Source organism: Ovis canadensis, chromosome 1 (assembly GCF_042477335.2).
Source record: "Ovis canadensis isolate MfBH-ARS-UI-01 breed Bighorn chromosome 1, ARS-UI_OviCan_v2, whole genome shotgun sequence".
NCBI classification, from domain to species: domain Eukaryota; kingdom Metazoa; phylum Chordata; class Mammalia; order Artiodactyla; family Bovidae; genus Ovis; species Ovis canadensis.
In genome coordinates, this window is record NC_091245.1 from 44,756,028 (window position 1) to 44,775,352 (window position 19,325).

Here is a 19,325-nt window from a genome sequence, read left to right on the forward strand (position 1 = left end):
ACACAAATGCTTTAACTCAAGAGAGTTTTTCTCTGGTTGGAGAAACAGAAGTCAGAGATTCAAAGCATGATAGGAGTACGATATGTAATGGCCAGCTTAAAGATGGAGGGAGCCACAAGCTGAGGAATGTGAGCGAGAGTGACCCCTGGTCAGCAGCCCCAGTGAGAGAATGGAGACATTAACCCCACAACCACAAGACCTGAATTCTGCCAGCAACCAGAATGAGCTTCGGAGAGAATTCTTCCCTCTGAACCTTCTGTGGAGAACTCAGTTCAGTTGGTACCTTGATCTTATTCAACCTTTGAGACCCTCAACAGATGGCTCAGCTAAAGTACATTGGACACCTTGCTCCTGGAAACTGAGATAATAAACTCATGTTATTTACTGGTGGAAGCTTGTGGTATTTTGTTATGCAGCAATAGAACACTAATGTGTGTGTGTGTGTTTAATTATATCCTCTTAAACAACAGAGACCAAATTTTTATTAAACCACATAAAATCAGTCTAGCCAGGGGTTTATAGAACAATCTTGTAGGTCAGTGATGAAATGAATTTTATGGTACACACATGATTCTAATAATTTTTTAAGAGCCCTTACTAGAAAGAGGTAGCTCTAGGTTTAAGCCTCTTATTGCTTTATGTTTCTGAGAGATTCTGTGAGGAATATACCTGGATAGTATGCACTTTCAGAGAGATGAGATCCCAGTCAAACCAAATCATTTCAATAAATTATGGAAAAACTTGTATACATCTCTAGACACTGGGCTTAGCACTAGGGATTAAATGATAAACATAATAATAATATTTTGGCCTTCCATGGGCTTTATGTTGGTTGGGGGTAACAGTAAATATATAATGGCAATATAGTGTGTTAACTACTGTAATTGGATAATGCAGGAGCACATATAAAGATGACCTAATCCAAACTTAAGAGAGGGATGGCAATGGGTGGGGTGGTGGTGGTGGGGGAGGGGCGGAGAGATTCTGGCTCTGAGGAGCAGGGAGTAACAACCAAGATGGCAGTATGTTGTGCATACATGGACAGGTGTGCAGAATTGAGGTATGTATTGGGGGTGGGGGTGGGGAGAGTGTTTTGAGCACAAGAAATACATTTAAAGCATGTCCTGAGATGTGAGAGCATTTGATTGAACTACAAGTATTTGATGTACCTAGAACTAGAGTGCAAGGGGAAGTGGGCAGGGGGATATGATGAGATAAATATCAGTTCAGTTCAGTTCAGTTGCTCACTTGTGTTCGACTCTTTGTGACCCCATGAATCGCAGCACGCCAGGCCTCCCTGTTCATCACCAACTCCCGGAGTTCACTCAGACTCACGTCCATCGAGTCCGTGATGCCATTCAGCCATCTTATCCTCTGTCGTCCCCTTCTCCTCCTGCCCCCAATCCCTCCCAGCATCAGAGTCTTTTCCAATAGTCAACTCTTCGCATGAGGTGGCCGAAGTACTGGAGTTTCAGCTTTAGCATCATTCCTTCCAAAGAAATCCCAGGGTTGATCTCCTTCAGAATGGACTAGTTGGATCTCCTTACAGTCTAAGGGACTCTCAAGAGTCTTCTCCAACAACACAGTTCAAAAGCATCAATTCTTTGGGGCTCAGCTTTCTTCACAGTCCAACTCTCACATCCATACATGACCACAGGAAAAACCATAGCCTTGACTAGATGGACCTCTGTTGGCAAAGTAATGTCTCTGCTTTTGAATATGCTATCTAGGTTTGTCATAACTTTTCTTCCAAGGAGTAAGCGTCTTTTAATTTCATGGCTGCAAATCACCATCTGCAGTGATTTTGGAGCCCCCAAAAATAAAGTCTGACACTGTTTCCACTGTTTCCTCATCTATTTCCCATGAAGTAATGGGACCAGATCCCATGATCTTCGTTTTCTGAATGTTGAGCTTTAAGCCAACTTTTTCGCTCTCCTCTTTCACTTTCATCAAGAGGCTTTTGAGTTCCTCTTCAGTTTCTGCCATAAGGGTGGTGTCATCTGCATCTCTGAGGTTATTGATATTTCTCCCAGCAATCTTGATTCCTGCTTGTGCTTCTTCCAGCCCAGCTTTTCTCATGATGTACTCTGCATATAAGTTAAATACGCAGGGTGACAATATACAACTTTGAAGTACTCCTTTTCCTATTTGGAACCAGTCTGTTGTTCCATGTCCAGTTGTAACTGCTGCTTCCTGACCTGCATATAGGTTTCTCAAGAGGCAGGTCAGGTGATCTGGTATTACCATCTCTTTTAGAATTCCACAGTTTATTGTGATCCACACAGTCAAAGGCTTTGGCATAGTCAATAAAGCAGAAATAGATGTTTTTCTGGAACTCTCTTGCTTTTTCCATGATCCAGCAGATGTTGGCAATTTGATCTCTGGTTCCTCTGCCTTTTCTAAAACCAGCTTGAACATCTGGAAGTTCACGGTTCATGTATTGCTGAAGCCTGGCTTGGAGAATTTTGAGCATTACTTTACTAGCGTGTGAGATGAGTGCAATTGTGTAGTAGTCGTGTGAGATGAGTGCAATTGTGTAGTAGTTTTGAGCATTCTTTGGCATTGCCTTTCTTTGAGATTGGAATGAAGACTGACCTTTTCCAGTCCTGTGGCCACTGCTGAGTTTTCCAAATTTGCTGGCATATTGAGTGCAGCACTTTCACAGCATCATCTTTCAGGATTTGAAATAGCTTAACTGGAATTCCATCACCTGCACTAGCTTTGTTTGTAGTGATACTTTCTAAGGCCCACTTGACTTCACATTCCAGGATGTCTGGCTCTAGGCGAGTGATCACACCATCATGATTATCTTGGTCTTGAAGATCTTTTTTGTACAGTTCTTCTGTGTATTCTTGACATCTCTTCTTAATATCTTCTGCTTCTGTGAGGTCCATACCATTTCTGTCCTTTATTGAGCCCATCTTTGCGTGAAATGTTCCCTTGGTATCTCGAATTTTCTTGAAGAGATCTCTAGTCTTTCCCATTCTGTTGTTTTCCTCTATTTCTTTGCATTGATCATTGAGGAAGGCTTTCTTATCTCTCTTTGCTATTCTTTGGAACTCTGCATTCAGATGCTTATATCTTTCCTTTTCTCCTTTGCTTTTCGCTTCTCTTCTTTTCACAGCTATTTGTAAGGCCTCCCCAGACAGCCATTTTGCTTTTTTGCATTTCTTTTCTGTGGGGATGGTCTTGATCCCTGTCTCCTGTACAATGTCACAAACCTCAGTCCATAGTTCATCAGGCACTCTATGTATCAGATCTAGTCCCTTAAATCTATTTCTCACTTCTACTGTATAATCATAAGGGATTTGATTTAGGTCATACCTGAATGGTCTAGTGGTTTTCCCTACTTTCTTCAATTTCAGTCTGAATTCGGCAATAAGGAGTTCATGATCTGAGCCACAGTCAGCTCTTAGTCTTGTTTTTGTTGACTGTATAGAGCTTCTCCATCTTTGGCTGCAGAGAATATAATCAATCTGATTTCAGTGTTGACCATCTGGTGATGTCCATGTGTAGAGTCTTCTCTTGTGTTGTTGGAAGAGGGTGTTTGCTATGACCAGTGCATTTACTTGGCAAAACTCTATTAGTCTTTGCCCTGCTTCATTCCATATTCCAAGGCCAAATTTGCCTGTTACTCCAGGTGGTTCTTGACTTCCTACTTTTGCGTTCCAGTTCCCTATGATTGGAAGGACATTTTTGTTGGGTGTTAGTTCTAAAAGGTCTTGTAGGTCTTCATAGAACCATTCAACTTCAGCTTCTTCAGCATTACTGGTTGGGGAATATGCTTGGATTATTGTAATATTGAATGGTTTGCCTTGGAAGCGAACAGAGATCATTCTGTCGTTTTTGAGACTGCATCCAAGTACTGCATTTCGGACTCTTGTTGACTGTGATTGTACTCCATTTCTTCTAAGGGATTCCTGCCTGCAGTAGTAGACATAATGGTTATCTGAGTTAAATTCACCCATTCCAGGCCATTTGAGTTCGCTGATTCCTAGAATGTCGACGTTCACTATTGTCATCTCCTGTTTGACCACTTCCAATTTGCCTTGATTCATGGACCTGACATTCCAGGTTCCTATGCAATATTGCTCTTTACAGCATCAGAGCTTGCTTCTATCACCAGTCACATCCAGAACTGTGTATTGCTTTTGCTTTGGCTCCATCCCTTCATTCTTTCTGGAGTTATTTCTCCACTGAGCTCCAGTAGCATATTGGGCACCTACCGACCTGGGGAATTCCTCTTTCAGTATCCTATCATTTTACCTTTTCATACTGTTCATGGGTTCTCAAGGCAAGAATACTGAAGTGGTTTGCCATTTCCTTCTCCAGTGGACCACATTCTATCAGACCTCTCCACCATGACTCATCCATCTTGGGTTTCCCCACCGGCATGGCTTAGTTTCATTGAGTTAGACAGGCTGTGGTCCTAGTGTGATTAGATTTACTAGTTTTCTGTGAGTATGGTTTCAGTGTGTCTGCCCTCTGATGCCCTCTTGCAACACCTACCATCTTACTTGGGTTTCTCTTACCTTGGGCGTGGGGTATCTCTTCAGGGCTGCTCCAGCAAAGCACAGCCACTGCTCCTTACCTTGGACGAGGGATATCTGCTCACTGCCGCCCCTCCTGACCTTGAACATGGAATAGTTCCTCTAGGCCCTCCCTATGGGTGTGCAGCCATGGCTTCTGGGACATGGGGCTGCTCCTCCTGGCTGCCGCCCCTGGCCTCGGATGTGGGGTAGCTCCTCTTGGCTGCCGCCCCTCGGGCATGGGGTCCCCCTGGCTTCTGCCCCTGACCTCAGACATGGGGTAGCTCCTTTCGGCTGCTCCTGTGCTGTCACAGCCTGGCACTCTCAGCCGCCTCCCCTGACCTCGGACGTGGGGTAGCTCCTCCTGGCCACGCTATGTGTGCTGGTCACAGCTGCTATAGGCTGGTTACAAAAGGTTTTATGTGCTAATCTGAACTTTTACATCAGACCAGATTCTTCCAAGTTAGCGATACCTGAATTGGGTGATGGTGGAATGAAAAGGATTGTATGGACTTGAGAGGTAACAGGAATAAGAGCAACATATGTTTATCTGCACCTGAACTGTGAGGAAGGAGAGTAACAAAGGTTTAGGTCAGTTCAGTCACTCAGTTGTGTCCAACTTTGCGACCCCATGGATTGCAGCATGCCAGGCTTCCCTGTCCGCCACTAACTCCTGGAACTTACTCAAACTCGTCCATCGAGTCGCTGATGCCATCCAATGATCTCATCCTCTGTCGTCCCCTTCTCCTCCCGCCTTCAGTATTTCCCAGAATCAGGGTCTTTTCCAATGAGTCAGTTCTTTGCATCAGGTAGCCAAAGTATTGGAGTTTCAACTTCAACATCAGTCCTTCCAATGAATATTCAGACACTAACAAAGGTTAACATCTAGGTTTTCAGCTTGTGAGGCTGGGTAACTAGATGCATCAGTCGAAAGGATGGGACTCAAGAGGACGAACAGTATTCAGGGAGAGCTGAGCTCAGTTTTAGACATATTGAGTATGAGGTGTATGTCACACACCAAGAAAGAAAGTGAAGTCGCTCAGTCGTGTCTGACTCTTTGTGATCCCATAGAGTGTACCAGGCTCCTCCATCCATGGGATTTTCCAGGCAAGAGTACTGGAGTTGGTTGCCATTTCCTTCTCCAGGGGATCTTCCTGACTCAGGGATTGAACCCGGGCCTCCCACATTGTAGGCAGATGCTTTACCATCTGAGCCACCAGGGAAGTCACATACCAAGGGGAAATGTCAAATAAGAAGTTGCTAATATTGTTCTACAAGTCAGGAGAAAAAGTCTGGGCTAGACAGAGGTTTAGACAAGTAGGTGCAGTGCAGTTATTATTGGAAAAAGGAGTAGAAACTGCTGGCAAGATGTTTGAAATGATAAAGTCTAGTCTATTTATCTATAAAATGGGGATAATAACTTATCTGTAGTAATACTGCAAATATTCAGGGTGGAGGCTTGACAAACTAAACGTACAGATGTTATAAGAACAAAAGATACATTCTAAGCAAAGGATGCCCAGATATTTCACCTAATCTATGTGATATAAGTGTAACTCCTCGAGTTCTCCTAGTTCTTCACATAACAACTGTCTACTTTGCTGGTGATGGTATTTCACCTGTCTGTGGTGAAGTCCTACCAGGTTGCAGGAAGCTCTGAGTGGGAGCTTATCAAATCTCTTATATTCCATAATATGTCACACTCCATACTCTAGTATAATTACTTTATAAAGCTGAAAAAAACCTTTTTTTGGCAAGCCTCATTACCTGTATCTAAATGGCATAAGTTCCAGGTACAATTCCTTGCTAAACCACAATACTATCCTGCTACATTGTCCTAGCGTTTAGAGTGATGGCTATGCATCTCTTGTATGATGAGCAGTGCATATGTATTCAGTTGGAGACCTAGAAAGGGCTCAGAATTGAAGGTTTGAATAAAACCCTTAGTTTTGAATAAAAATTAAGCTTGAATAAAAACACTTGGTCCATAGACAAACCCTGAATCCTGAGAATTATATCATGGAAGGCACAAAAATGCTTAACACAGTGCTTAGAATAAAATAAGAACTGTACAAATGTTAGTCATTGTTGTTAATTGCTATTACTTACTTGCTATTGCAATTACTACTGTTGTAGCAACCATTGATATTATTGAAGAAGTGAAGACTGAAGACAGCATATTAAAAAGCAGAGACATTACTTTGTCAACAAAGGTCTGTCTAGTCAAGGATATGGTTTTTCCAGTGGTCATGTATGGATGTGAGAGTTGGACTGTGAAGAAGGCTGAACGCTAAAGAATTGATGCTTTTGAACTGTGGTGTTGGAGAAAACTCTTGAGAGTCCCTTGGACTGCAAGGAGATCCAACCAGTCCATCCTAAAGGAAATCAGTCCTGGGTGTTCATTGGAAGGACTGATGCTGAAGCTGAAACTCCAATACTTTTGCCATCTGATGCAAAGAGTTGACTCATTTGAAAAGACCCTGATGCTGGGAAAGATTGAGGGCAGGAGGAGAAGGGGATGATAGAGGATGAGATGGTTGGATGACATCACTGATACAATGGACATGGATTTGGGTGGACTCTGGGAGTTGGTGATGGACAGGGAGGCCTGGCGTGCTGGGGTTCATGGAGTCGCAAAGAGTAGGACATGACTGAGCGACTGAAATGAACTGAACTGAACTGAAGACTAGAGGGGCTGATATCAGGAGAAATAAGGGGGTATCTGAAAGTCATGATGAGGTTGAATAAATAACACTGTGGCAGTAATTGAATGAGAGAGGTGGAAGGAAGGCTACAGTGAGTGGGGAGTTTGAATTTAAGCCTTGAGAGATGGGACAGGACCATTCCATCTTGGAATGAACGTGGGAGTGAGTGATGTGAGACGGGAGATGGAGGAAGAAGATGTGAGGTGGAGGTCATTAGCACTAAGGAGGTCAAAGAAGTCAGAGACTAAGGGGTCATTCATGTGACTATGGGACTCCTAGGACAGATGACAGCCTGATTTGGATTAGAGGAGACAAGTGTGGATAAGTTCTAAGATCTTTAATAAAAGAAGGATATACCTGAACTTTGCTTGGTAGGAATCCCCATGCCTGAAACTGTCTCTGGATCCTGTGGTTTTAGCAGAGTTATGTGTACTACTTATACCCTTGGCAGAGTTCTCTTTAAGCTTTAACTTCTATTGAGCCACTTACCAGAGAACTGCTGGGATAGTGTATTTAGGCCTCAACTGGTTGTTTGGAATACATATGATGTGCTGTCCCCTTTCTTCTAGTCCAGGCAAACTGCCCTGGTTCCAGGAAGAAAGACCCTGTAAGAGCTACTTGACCGAACATCACGAAATCTGTTCTCATTCTAATTTAGAATGCAGGGACTCGTGTGGTGACTCATGCATTTGAAAAGCTCAAATTAAGTGGTGGTGATCTCAACCATGATTCACTGATGAAAACGAAAGTGATTCATCTCCTTTGTGTGCTTGTCCTTGGGAGTCACGAGGCTTAGAGGTCTTTCTTCCGAAGAACACACAGCACTCAAGGAAAGACTCTGGGCCCCTCTGTGGTGGTATTTTAGCAGTTACACAGAGTCATTCACTAGGTTTTCTTACATGGCCATTTTCTTTAGTTCATTTTACTTCCATCTATAACTGGTAAGCTACTTTTGTGCTGTAATGACTCACTGCTAATAAATTAGGGAAGGCAATGGTGCTTTCAGGCTAAAGGTGGGGATACATTTAGAAAACCATAGGCACAGATTCTAGGTTTGTGATCTGTAGAGCTGCTGTAGCTTTCTCAGTATCTGTTATCAAGGAGTAACCTTTTCATAGAAGAATGACTAGACTTAAATGAACAAATAAGATCCTCAGAGGAAAACCTAATTAAAAATACTTAAAAGTGGAGATGACTTCTGAGGCAAATAAACAGAGAGACTAATGACTCATATACCAGTAACAGTATGGAATTAAAATTGATACTGCAAAGATCCATCTGAAAATGAAAGACCATAATTTTTTGTGCACCTGCTAAGTGCCCAACCACTGTGCTGACTACCCAGGACTAGGTAGGAACTCTTCCTATGAGCTTCCCTAGCACTGTGTACTATTAATACCACTGTTGCTTTTATAAACGATCAATTCCAGTGCCACTTCATATATCTGACCTCCTCATAGTCTGTAGTACTTAATGTTTAGATTGAATTTATTTGTGCCAGGTCCTGGGTGTAAGTACTAAACATGTATTAATGTATTGAATCTTTACAGTAACTCTAGGAGATAAGTGCTTATTATTATCATTATCCCTATTTTTATATACAAAGAGACTGAAGCACAGAGACATTAGATTAATTGACTAAGGTCACACAGCATAAGATGGAGGAGCCAGGGTTCCAAATCCAGTAGACATTGGAGTCTGTATTCTTCATCACTCTCCTGTGTGACTCTGTTAACTCTCTTTCTTGCCCATCATTGCATCCCTAGTACTGGGTATTGTGTCTGGCCACTCAGCTTTCTTTTTTGCTTCCCTTTTATCTATTTTTTATGCAGCTTCCAGAGTAATATTTAAAAACCATTAGATCAAATTATTATCCTTGTCAAAACCTCCAGTGACTCTCCATCTCATTTAGAATAAAATCCAAGCTACTATGAGATCTGATGCAATGTGGCTACTGACTGCACAAACTGATCTTTACCATTTCCTGCCTTATTCACTCCCATCTACCTACATTGTTGTTGCTGCCCTTCCAATACAGCGATTCCTTCCTGCCTTAGGAACTGGAAAATTACTTGTCTCTCTGCCCGTGAGATTCTTTCCCCAGCATTTCTTTTGCTTCATTGATATCTCTTCTGAAATACCATTTTCACAGAGAGGACTTTTCTGAAGAGCCTATCTGTTACACTCTAGCCATTCCCAGTCTTTGACTTTCTCTTACCCTTCTTTGTTTAAAAGGTGTTGTAGGTCTTCATAGAACGATTCAACTTCAGCTTCTTCAGCATTACTGGTTGGGGCATATGCTTGGATTACTGTGATATTGAATGGTTTGCCTTGGAAACAAACAGAGATCATTCTGTTGTTTTTGAGATTACATCTAAGTACTGCATTTCAGATTCTTCTGTTGACTGTGATTGCTACTCCATTTCTTCTAAGGGATTCCTGCCTGCAGTAGTAGACATAATGGTCATCTGAGTTAAATTCACCCATTCTAGGCCATTTTAGTTCGCTGATTCCTAGAATGTCGACATTCACTCTTGCCATCTCCTGTTTGACCACTTCCAGTTTGCCTTGATTCATGGACCTGACATTCCAGGTTCCTATGCAATATTGCTCTTTACAGCATCAGAGCTTGCTTCTATCACCAGTCTCATCCACAACTGGGTATTGTTTTTTCCTTGGCTCCATCCCTTTATTCTCTCTGGAGTTATTTCTCCACTGATCTCCAGTTGCATATTGGGCACCTACACCTGGGGAGTTCCTCTTTCAGTATCCTATCATTTTGCTTTTTCATACTGTTTGTGGGGTTCTCAAGGCAAGAATACTGGAGTGGTTTGCCATTTCCTTTTCCAGTGGACCACATTCTGTCAGACCCAACCATGACCCGTCCATCTTGGGTGGCCCCACACGGAATGGCTTAGTTTCACTAAGTTAGACAAGGCTGTGGTTCGTGTGATCAGTTGGCTAGTTTTCTGTGATTATGGTTTTAGTGTGTCTGCCCTCTGATGCCCTCTCACAACACCTACTGTCTTACTTGGGTTTCTCTTACCTTGGATGTGAGGTATCTCTTTATGGCGGCTCCAGCAAAGCGCAGCCACTGCTCCTTACCTTGGATGAGGGGTATCTCCTCAGGGCCACTCCCCTGACCTTGAACATGGAGTACCTGCTCTCTGCCCTCCTGCGCCCACGCAGCCGCTGCTCCTTGGACATGGGGTTGCTCCTCATGGCTGCTGCCCCTGACTTCGGGCATGGGGTAGCTCCTCTTGGCGATGCTTCTGCGTGGTCTATTGCAGCCGGTGCACTTCTGCGCGGTCCGTCACAGCTGGTCTAACACCCCAAAAAGATGTCCTTTTCATTATAGGGGACTGGAATGCAAAAGTAGGAAGTCAAGAAACACCTGGAGTAACATGCAAATTTGGCCTTGGAATATGGAATGAAGCAGGGCAAAGACTAATAGAGTTTTGCCAAGTAAATGCACTGGTCATAGCAAACACCCTCTTCCAACAACACAAGAGAAGACTCTACACATGGACATCACCAGATGGTCAACACTGAAATCAGATTGATTATATTCTCTGCAGCCAAAGATGGAGAAGGTCTATACAGTCAACAAAAATGACACTGGGAGCTGACTGTGGCTCAGATCATGAACTCCTTATTGCCAAATTCAGACTGAAATTGAAGAAAGTAGGGAAAACCACTGGACCATTCAGGTACGACCTAAATCAAATCCCTTATGATTATAGAGTGGAAGTGAGAAATAGATTTTTAAGGGCCTAGATCTGATAGATAGAGTGCCTGATGAACTATGGAATGAGGTTTCTGACATTCTACAGGAGACAGGGATCAAGACCATCCCCATGGAAAAGAAATGCAAAAAGCAAAATGTCTGTCTGGGGAGGCCTTATAAATAGCTGTGAAAAGAAGGGAAGCAAAAAGCAAAGGGAAAAGGAAAGATATAAGCATCTGAATGCAGAGTTCCAAAAAACAGCAAGAAGAGATAAGAAAGCCTTCTTCAGCGATCAATGCAAAGAAATAGAGGAAAACAACAGAATGGGAAAGACTAAAGATCTCTTCAAGAAAATTCGAGATACCAAGGGAACATTTCACGCAAAGATGGGCTCAATAAAGGACAGAAATGGTATGGACCTCACAGAAGCAGAAGATATTAAGAAGAGGTGGCAAGAATACACAGAAAAACTGTACAAATAAGATCTTCACGACCCAGATAATCATGATGGTATGATCACTCACCTAGAGCCAGACATCTTGGAATGTGAAGTCAAGTGGGCCTTAGAAAGCATCACTGAGAACAAAGCTAGTAATGGTGATGGAATTCCAGTTGAGCCATTTCAAATCTTAAAAGATGATGCTGTGAAAGTGCTTCACTCAATAGGCCAGCAAATTTGGAAAACTCAGCAGTGGCCACAGGACTGGAAAAGGTCAGTTTTTATTCCAATCCCAAAGAAAGGCAATGCCAAAGAATTCTCAAACTACCACACAATTGCACTCATCTCACAAACTAGGAAAGTAATGCTCAAAATTCTCCAAGCCAGGCTTCAGCAATATGTGAACCGTGAACTTCCAGATGGTCAAGGTAGTTTTAGAAAAGGCAGAGGAACCAGAGATCGAATTGCCAACATCTGCTGGATCATGGAAAAAGCAAGAGAGTTCCAGAAAAAACATCTATTTCTGCTTTATTGACTATGTCAAAGCCTTTGACTGTGTGGATCACAACAAACTGTGAAAATTCTGAAAGAGATGGGAATACCAGAGCACCTGACCTGCCTCTTCAGAAACCTGTATGCAGCTCAGGAAGCAACAGTTAGAAGTGGGCATGGAACAACGGACTGGTTCCAAATAGGAAAAGGAGTACTTCAAAGCTGTATACTGTCACCCTGCTTATTTAACTTATATGCAGAGTACATCATGAGAAAAGCTGGGCTGGAAGAAGCACAAGCAGGAATCAAGATTGCTGGGAGAAATATCAATAACCTCAGAGATGCAGATGACACCACCCTTATGGCAGAAAATGAAAAGGAACTAAAAAGCCTTTTGTTGAAAGTGAAAGAGGAGAGTGAAAAAGTTGGCTTAAGGCTCAACATTCAGAAAACGAAGATCATGGCATCTGGTCCTATCACTTCATGGGAAATAGATGGAGAAACAGTGGAAACAGTGTCAGCCTTTATTTTTGGGGGCTCCAAAATCACTGCAGATGGTGATTGCAGCCATGAAATTAAAAGACGCTTACTCCTTGGAAGAAAAATTATGACCAACCTAGATAGCATGTTGAAAAGTAGAGACATTACTTTGTCAACAAAGGTCCATCTGGTCAAGGCTGTGGTTTTTCCAGCGGTCATGTATGGATATGAGAGTTGAACTGTGAAGAAAGCTGAGCACTGAAGAATTGATGCTTTTGAACTGTGGTGTTGGAGAAGACTCTTGAGAGTCCCTTGGACTGCAAGGAGATCCAACTAGTCCATTCTAAAGGAGATCAGTCCTGGGTGTTCACTGGAAGGACTGATGCTAAAGCTGAAACTCCAGTACTTCGGCCACCTCATGGGAAGAGTTGACTCATTGGAAAAGACTCTGATGCTGGGAGGGATTGGGGGCAGGAGGAGAAGGGGATGACATAGGATGAGATGGTTGGATGGCATCACCGACTCAATGGACATGAGTTTGAGTAAACTACTGGAGTTGGTGATGGACAGGGAGGCCTGGCGTGCTGCGATTCATGGGGTCACGAAGAGTCGGACAGGACTGAGCAACTGAACTGAACTGAACCCCTCTTTGTAGCACTTAATTGCTATCCAGAATGCTACACATAATACCACTCTTATGATGGCAGGCAATTTATTGTCTTATTCACTATTGTATCTTGAGCACCAAGAAGAAGCACCTGGTTTCTAGTATACATTCAACAAATATTTGCTGAATAAATGCCTGTCTAGTAACATATAGAAATTTTTTGCGTGAGTGAATAAATGAATGCAGTCCTGTAGATGAAACACATACAATTTTAATACGGCATTAAAATGTTTACAAGTGCACAGAAGAGGGATTGCTAAGTATTTCTGGAGAGAATGGTGCTGAGCTGAGTCTTGAAAAACCAGTAGGAATTACTTAGGCTTAGAATGGGCAAAGAGGGCCTTCTAATCAAAGGAAACAAGATGCACAAAGATTTGGAGGTATGAAACAAACAAGTATTACTTAGGGTAATTACAAGTAATTAGGGTATTCTACAGTCATAAAATATAAAGAAACAAAAATGGTCCTGGAAATATAAGCAGGGATTTCCTCAATCTCTGTTTACCACTGATATAAAAATGTCAAAAGAGCATAATCAACCAAGCAGAAATCATCCTGTATTAATAAATCAATGAGATGTATTAATGTATAATGTATTTATATAATTTAAAAAGTTATTATTAGTTCTCATGCATCTTTTTTAAGATAGATAAAGGACATCTGAGACACAAGGGTACCAATTACAAACTGTTAGTACATGAGCAACTCAGATTACTCCTGGATGATGAACATTTTCTGGAGCTGTAAGCCATGACTTTACTATGACACTGCCTAGAATGAAGGTATCTTCACTGGTAATATATCTCTTGCCCTAAGTTGTATTTTACTGAGAAGAGCAGCAAGTCTTTTTCTTGTTGGTTGTTGATTTCTTTTCTAGATTATATGTTTCTTGAAGGCAGGACTTTACATATTTTGTTTATTACTGCATCCCCAGCACCTAAATGAACATTTGTTCAGTGAACATATGGATATCCAAGTGGCGGTGTCTAGGAGGTGTTTGCATACATGAATACAGAGGTGGTTCACTGGATTAGAGGTAAATAAAGATGGTGTTGAGATGGTCCCCCAAATTACCAGTGGCTTTGCAGATTAATTTTATATGTGAAATTTAAATTACCCTCAAAGAAGGCAGAAGTTACATAGAAGGAGATCTGGACTAGCAGTCAAAGAGTGTGGGAGAGTAACTAGGATGTCTATAGATGATAGCAATCATTTGGGATAGAGAGTGGTATAGATGGATATCAAAGAAGTAAGTGATTCAGCCTGAGTATGGAAAAGTAGCAAGGTACAAAAGAATAGGGAAGAATCTGGACTCTGGTACTTGGACTGAGAAAATAGGCAGCCTTGAAAAGACTTAGGAGAAGACAAATTCTCCTGGGGGATTCAGGTTTTAGGTAAGACTAAGAAGGTGAAGGAACATCCTGTGACTCGGTTGGCAATATGAAAAGAATTGTTGCAGTGGAATCAAGAGTTTTTTAGAGCACTGAGAAGTAGGAAAGCAATGACAAGAAGAATCAGAGGTGTGAAAGTGTTAGTCCATCAGTCGTGTCCAACTCTTCGCAACCTGATGGACTGTATCCTGCCAGGCTCCTCTGTCCATAGAGTTCTCCAGGCAAAAATACTGAAGTGGGTAAACATTCCCTTCTTCAGGGTATCTTCCTGACTCCTGCATTGCAGGCAGATTCTTTACCATCCGAGCCACCACAAAAGCCTGAGGAAGAAGTATAGGATTGTATAGAAAGGATAGCATATAAAGGAATAGTGGATTATAAAACATGCATTTTGGCCAATTACCAAAGATGGCAGAGATGAGGGCCACAGTGGCATTGTTCTTGAGAGAGGGAGCATTCTTAATCTGCAACCATCTCCCAAAGTGTTAATTCATTCTACTGGTATTTACTGAGCATTTGTTAGCTGTGTTCTAGTCAATGTTAATAGACAGGAGAGTAAAATGACTCTCACCCTTTTTCTAGTGGATGCTATAGTGTAGCAGAATAGGTGGATTTAAACAGCTATTTATGTAATGACAAACATAAGAGATCCAATGAAGGATATGTAGAGAACACAATGAGAATTGATGATAAGGGAACTTACCTTAATATAGAGATTCAGAGAAACTTAATCCTAAAATATGAGTAGCAATATGTCAGATTATAATAGCAGACAAGGGAAAAGTCACTATTCAGTTCAGCCTCTTGGTCATGTCCGACTCTTTGCAACTCCATGGACTGCAGCACTTCAGGCTTCGCTGTCCATCACCAACTCCCAGAGCTTGCTCAAACTCATGTCCATGGAGTTGGTGATGCCAGCCAACTATCTCATCCTCTGTCATTCCCTTCTCCTGCTCTCAATCTTTCCCAGCATCAGGGTCTTTTCTAATGAGTCAGTTTTTCACATCAGGTGGCCAAAATACTGGAGTTTCAGCTTCATCATTAGTCCTTCCAAAGAATATTCAGGACTGATTTCCTTTAGCTTGGACTGGTTGGATCTCCTTGCAGTCCAAGGGACTTTCAAGAGTCTTCACCAACACCATAGTTCAAAAGCATCACTTCTTCAGTGATCAGCTTTCTTCATAGTCCAACCTTCATATCCATACATGACTACCGGGAAAACCATAACTTTGACTAGATGCACCTTTGTCGGCAAAGTAATGTCTCTGCTTTTTAGTATGCTGTTTCAGTTGGTCATACCTTTTCATGGAATTCTCCGGGACAGAATACTGGAATGGGTAGCCATTCCCTTCTCCAGAGGATCTTCCTAACCCAGGGGTTGAACCCAAGTCTCCCACATTGAAGGCAGATTCTTTACCAGCTGAGCCACCAGGGAAACCGAAAGGCACTGAGGCAAGGAGAAACTGTCTGGTACAGTAATACACAGTGTTCTATAAAATTTAGTATGCAGTAAACCTTTAGTACTCTGTTCTAACATCGAAAGTGTTCTATGCCAAGTGTGGCATTGGGTAGTCTTTAGTATAGGCATTTAAAATGTTTTCAAGTTCTATTGTCAAATATACATTCTCAATAGGTTGGTTTTGACATGTTTCTTCAACACCATAGCTAGGTCTTTCCTACTGCTAAAGAAAATTGAAAGGTTTGTATTAACCTTTAAGTAAGTGAAGTCACTCAGTTGTGTCCTACCCTTTGTGACCCCGTGGACTGCAGCCCACCAGGCTCCTCAGTCCATGGGATTCTCTAGGCAAGAATACTGAAGTGGGTTGCCACTTCCTTCTCCAGGGGATCTTCCTGACCCAGGGATCGAACCTGGGTCTCCTGCATTGGAGGCAGATGCTTTAACCTCTGAGCCACCAGGGAAGTTGAATTTAATTAACAGTCCACTGACTGCAAAATGTTGTACAAGATACAAAGATGGTCATGAGCCCAATGAAATTACAATGTCATTGAGATTACAATATATTAAAATAATGAGAGAAAACAGTCATACAATATAACAATATGGTAGATGTTACAGAACAGTATACAACAAATGAAGGTCACAAACAAGAGAGATAATACCCTCTCCTGGAGTTATCTAAGAATTCTTTCTGATGGAGTTGAAGCTTGATATAATCTGCAATATCTCAGAAGAAAGGCCATAGCCAGATATTTTAAATTTGAAGTAATCCTTTTAGAGTTTGTATTATTTAGGATCATTCTGGTTGCAACTAATGGAAAATATAACCCAATGTGGCTTTCACGATAAAGGAAATATATTAGCTAGCAAAACTAAAAATTCCACTAGTAATGCAGATATCAAACACAGTTTGACCAGGGACCTAGTTATATTTCTTTTTAATTATCTTGGCCCTAATCTTCAATATCCTCAGACTGTTTTCCTTCATGCTTGCTTGATTGCTGCATTCAACAGCAAGGGCTATATGCCTCTTTGTTCACATCAGGGACAGAGAGAGATTTTTTTTCTACAAGAGTCCTGAGTTTTGCTCTGATAAATCTGTCTTGGGCTTCCCAGGTGGCACTAGTGGTAAAGAACCCACCTGCCAATGTAGGAGACATAAGAGATGTGGGTTTGATCCCTGGGGTGGGAGGATCCCCTGGAGAAGGACATGGCAGCCCACTCCAGTATTCTTGCCTGAAGAATCCCATGGACAGAGGAACTTGGTGGACTATGGTCCGTAGGGTCACAAAAAGTCAGACACAACTGAAGTGACTTAGAATATGCACACAAAAGTTGTCTTATGTCCTATCATAATGACCATGGGGACACTTTGTACTAGTTGTCTCTGGTTTGGGACACATACCCATTCTTGAACCAAGCAGCAAGGGAAGGAGGAAAGGGGAATTAAGAACTATGTCTTAGAAATAACTGAAGGTGGGGAATAAATTGGGAGATTGGGATTGATATATACACACTACTATATATAAAATAGGTAATTTAAAACAACCTACTGCTCAGTACTCTATAATGACCTATGTGAGAAAAGAATCTAAAAAAGAGTGAATATATATATATATACATATACACTCACACACACACAAATATATATATAAAACTGATTCACTTTGCTGTAGAGCAGAAACTAACACAATAGTATCAACTATACTCCAATAAAAATTAAAAAAAGTAACTGCAGTTAGTCAACCATGTGACAATTAATTTCATGGTGAAATGACCTATAGTTTCAAGAAATAGCAATTTACAAACCATTAATTTTGAACATTGGCTACTTGTCCAGGCCTGTGCTGTGTGTTGTTCGCAGATTTATTTCTATTCCATAAAGATGTACTGCATGCCTATCATGGTGTTGTGCTAAGTGCTGAGGGATATGATGTCAAGAATGAATTACTTCTTATCCCCACCCGCCAAAGTATCTTGAAGTGCTATGGTAAGAGTAAAGATAATAGGAAATAGTGCTTTGGGGGAGAGGAGATGCTGGTGGGAACCATTCTCAGAAAGAGTGCTGGTGATAAGGAAGAAAAACTTAAAGCATGCATAATAAATTTTCCTGTTCAATATTGTGGATTTTCTCTGCTTAAAACAGAAGCAAAGAGTATGCTGACATATTGAGGATTTACGTAACAAAATACATTTGACTTGAAATAAAATCTGATTTAGAGTTAGGCTTATTCTTCTAGTCAATACATACCAGTCAGAAGTGTCTTTTAGTTGTTGTTATTGTTTAGTTGCTAAGTCGTGCTCAACTTTGCGACCCCATGGACTATAGCCCACCAGGCTCCTCTGTCCATGGGACTCTTGAGGCAAGAATAATGGAGTGGGTTGCCATGCCCTTCTCCAGGTGATCTTCCTGACCCAGAGATAAAACCTGCATCTTCTGCTTTGCAGGCAGATCCTTTATCACTGAGCCACCAAGGAAGTCCCATCTTTTAATGGAATGTTGCCAAATTTTGTTTCTTTGGTCAGAGTAGGGGAGGAAAAATAATTTTCCCTCTACCTTTCTGAATTCTTGGTTGAGACTCCTGTAACAAAAGACAAATTAATACGAGGAAAACAAGCAGAAGTTTATTAGCATGTTTACTTCAAGTACACATGGGAGACATCCAGAAAAAAAGAGTAACTCTCTGAGGATGCTTAGAATTCAGATTTAAATATCATCTTAGTAGGGAAAGTGCCAGGCTTCTTGTTGTTCAATTGCTAAGTTGTGTCCTACTCTTTGCAACCTGTGGCTTCCTGTCCTTCACTATCTCCTGGAGTTTGCTCAAATTCATGTCCATTGAGTCAGTGATGGGTGTGATTTAACCCTCATTTCCATGGACATTTCCTACCCAGGGCCAGGACTGGGAAAATAAGGTTACATGCAGCTGGGTCTGTTTGTTTCTTTTTTTCTCATCATTCTATATCAGTTAGTTTCTATTGTGTAGTAAACCATCCCAAACTTGGTGGCTTAAATCAACAATTCTTTATTTGCTTACTCTTCTGTTTTTGACAGTCTGGTCTCCCTTACACATGTGTTGTCAGCTATCAACCTTATGTAGGCTCACTTGTTTGGCAGTCGGCATCCCTGGTGGCTCAGAAAGTAAAGGATCTGCCTGCAATTCAGGAGACCTGGGTTTGAACCCTCAGTTGGGAAGATCCCCTGGAGAAGGGCATGGCAACCCACTCCAGTATTCTTACCTGGAGAATCCACATGTACAGAGGAGCCTGGCGGGCTACAGTCCATGGGTCACAAAGCAGATACAACTGAGCAAAACACAGCACACAGCATAAGATCAGGGCAATGAATGTTGCCCAGCTTATTCATGTGGTTGTGGCAATAGGGTTCTTAAAAGCAGCAAGAGACAGCAAGCCTCCAAACCCAGGTACTTTTCAGGCC

At 41.8% G+C, this 19,325-nt stretch overlaps 1 non-coding gene across 1 annotated transcript; it reads right to left on the reverse strand.

Moving 5' to 3' along the window:
• Positions 1-16,277: 16,277 nt before the first annotated feature.
• Positions 16,278-16,350, reverse strand: TRNAW-CCA (transfer RNA tryptophan (anticodon CCA)). Its single transcript has one exon. It is a non-coding gene; the product is annotated as a tRNA-Trp (tRNA).
• Positions 16,351-19,325: the final 2,975 nt, after the last annotated feature.